Source organism: Mesocricetus auratus, unplaced genomic scaffold (assembly GCF_017639785.1).
Source record: "Mesocricetus auratus isolate SY011 unplaced genomic scaffold, BCM_Maur_2.0 Super-Scaffold_100010, whole genome shotgun sequence".
NCBI lineage: Eukaryota > Metazoa > Chordata > Mammalia > Rodentia > Cricetidae > Mesocricetus > Mesocricetus auratus.
Genome location: NW_024429194.1, coordinates 38,757,915 through 38,760,764, shown reverse-complemented (window position 1 = coordinate 38,760,764; position 2,850 = coordinate 38,757,915). Strand labels below are relative to the sequence as shown.

General features: G+C 38.6%; 1 long non-coding RNA gene across 2 annotated transcripts; it reads right to left on the bottom strand.

Moving 5' to 3' along the window:
- Positions 1-1,175: 1,175 nt before the first annotated feature.
- LOC121142636 lies at positions 1,176-2,577 on the bottom strand. 2 transcript variants are annotated; one of them, XR_005879665.1, is made up of 2 exons: positions 2,443-2,577; positions 1,176-1,335 (listed from the first exon to the last, which is right to left on the bottom strand). It is a non-coding gene; the product is annotated as an uncharacterized LOC121142636 (long non-coding RNA). The 2 variants fall into 2 exon arrangements; XR_005879664.1 differs by lacking the exon at positions 2,443-2,577 and adding an exon at positions 2,172-2,266.
- Positions 2,578-2,850: the final 273 nt, after the last annotated feature.

The window sequence follows — 2,850 nt, the reverse complement described above, 5'->3', positions numbered from 1 at the left end:
GACCTCTATGTTGCTCTTACAAAAAGTTTCCAAAAGGTATTTCTCTCAAAATAATTTCAACTTTCTCTGATTTATGTTTATCTGATAAACCTATATCTTTTCTCAGAAATACATGACCCAGGGGCCATACCATACTTGCCTTCCTTTCATTAGCCAGAGGTTGTTCGGGGAGCCAAGAGAAAGGAGTTTCTAAACTTTTGATGCAGAGTGTCAGCATTGTGATGACAGATTAATCCAAGCACATGATTGCTGAAGTTCTGTATTAGGAATACATTTTTCCCCAGTGGGGAATCCAAAAGTACTCTGAGCAAAAGTAGTGACATGAAAATCCATGTGTTGTATATATCAGTCTGTTTAGACAAGGGTCATTATATTCCTGAGGAATCAAGTGGTAATATTATTCCACCCACAGCCTAAGTGTGTGTCTCTGAACTGGTTCTGAGCTACAAGGAGTCATTTCAAGACCAAGGAAGAATTCATAGAAAGGCAATTCACTGAGTACCAGTCAAATGACTTAGCAATACAGTCTGCACTTTATGACTCAACTGTAAGCAATGCCACCCCAAGATTTACATACATGTACATACAAATGTGTACAAACATCCACATACATACACACATATATAAATACATACATATACACACATATATGCATGTGCATATACACATATATGGACATAAATACATACATACATGTACATATACACATACATACATGCTTGTACATATTGGCAAACACACATATAAATACAGTAGCAAAATATTTTTGGCTTATTAATTATTCTTTTACATTTACAGGTCTTTTTTTCAGGTCCTACCCTAACAGGAAAGTGATTGGTGGTACTAAACATGGAGACTTTCCTTAACCCTTACCATGCCAGTACTTCCTCATTATCCTGAAGCTTAAACCAGCCATATCAAAGGAACTTTTCATCCTAAAGCAAGTATCATGTGGACTCATTGGAGTGCTTACTCCCCCAGCCACATTTTCTTTGGCAACCCTGTTGTCCATGCTAGGGACCACCCTAGGCTATGTATGTGAAATGTTAGACACAGGGTGTTTTCCAAGTATTAAACCATAAAGGGTAATCCTTGGGTCTTGTAAAATGATTGTCGAAGACTTTCTATCATCCATTTCTGGGAATTTCACGTCAAGGAATGATTGACACACAATTAAAGCAGAATTCATGTATTTATTCAGCAGAGGGAGTGGTAGCACAAACTGTCTGGAGCATTATTCCAAATGGGAGGATCCAGCAATGGGGATCAATCTTTCTGCTGAGTCAAACGTTGGCAACTCTTCTGAGGATTCTGACGTACGGGCATCCAGGAAAGCTACGGACATGATAGCTTTTGTTATGAGGAGATTCTGCTGGAAGATGCTAGTAAAAATGTTAGCTTTTCCCCCTTTAAATAAAAAATTCTTCTGCCCCCACTGTCATTAATATTTATAAATTATCATAAATGTGGTTTTCCTCAAGCAATCTAAAGTCTTGTAAGATAATTTATGGAATTTTGCTTTTCCTTTGTGAAACACACACATACACACACACACACACACACACACACACAATAGACAAGAGTTGACTGGCAGGGAGAATCAATAAGAAAATAATGATTCCAATATTTTAAACCAATCACAACAAAACACGCACTTTTGAAACATGATCATAAAGTAGACTTGAACTTAAAGCCTGATATAATTTACTTATCATATTAAAGTCCTTGGGAGCCCAATTAATTTCTCTTACTTTAAGCCTTTCTGTGTTCTATATGACACCTCCAAGTTAATTTTTTAACTATGTACTATTGTACTAAAACCTTCTAGGATTAAGCTATCTCTATGGGGAAAACACTAGGCTTTGGAGTAAATACCCATACTATGTGAATATTATATTAATGGGTCTTTTGTGATATCAACCCCACCTCCTCTCTTCCCATCCCTTCCTTCACCTCCCTCCAGCCATTCTTTCCCCTCCCTTCTCCTTCCCCTCCCCTATGCTTCTCTTTTTTCCTGTTTCTCTCCTATTTATTTAGTCCTCTTGTTTATTGAAATAGCACATAACACTGCCACTTCTAAAGGTAGTTTCCGTACCATACTACCCTATCACTCTAAATTGTTCCATACAGAGTACTACAAACCATCAGTATCCACTTGTATCCGTACTCACATGCTTCTTATACGCTGATTCTTAACTGAGAAATAAATGCAGTTTAACCCAGAAGACTATTCTCTACAGTGCAGGGATTAACAATGCCAGTCCCAGGTACTCTGGGTCAGTTGTAAAAGTCACACGGCAAAGGGAGGGGACAGTTTTTAAGAGAAATAGTTTGACAAGCTCATACGGGTTTAACCATACACAAGTCCCTAGGAAGAACACTCATACTGCAAATCTTGTTGATAGTTTCATTGCTGCATTCATGCAGAAATTGAAATCTTACCATAGGGGTCCTCTTGTTTCAGGAAGCTAGCTTCCTAGATAAAGGTTATTAGGAATATTTCATAATCCTTTTTGTAGCCAAGGTCAAGAACCAGGAAGCATGGCGTTAAATAGACCACAATCAGTAAAGTAGGACTTGGTTACCAAGCATGGGACAGGATCAGACAGGCTAGGAACCTGCTGGGCCTCATGCTTCCTGGTCGTGAAAATACAGGTCAATAATAGGATCTCAGAGTGAGCCCAAAGCAGGATGCAGGCATAAGAATCAGGGGCAATACAGGAGGCAAATGTGAGGAAAGTGTTTTACTCACTGCAGTTTCTTGAGAACTGAGATTCAGATTAATCATCAGCAGTGACTGATGTCAAATAGTCTTTTCAGGGACTGGAGAGATGGGGAAGTGGTTAAAAG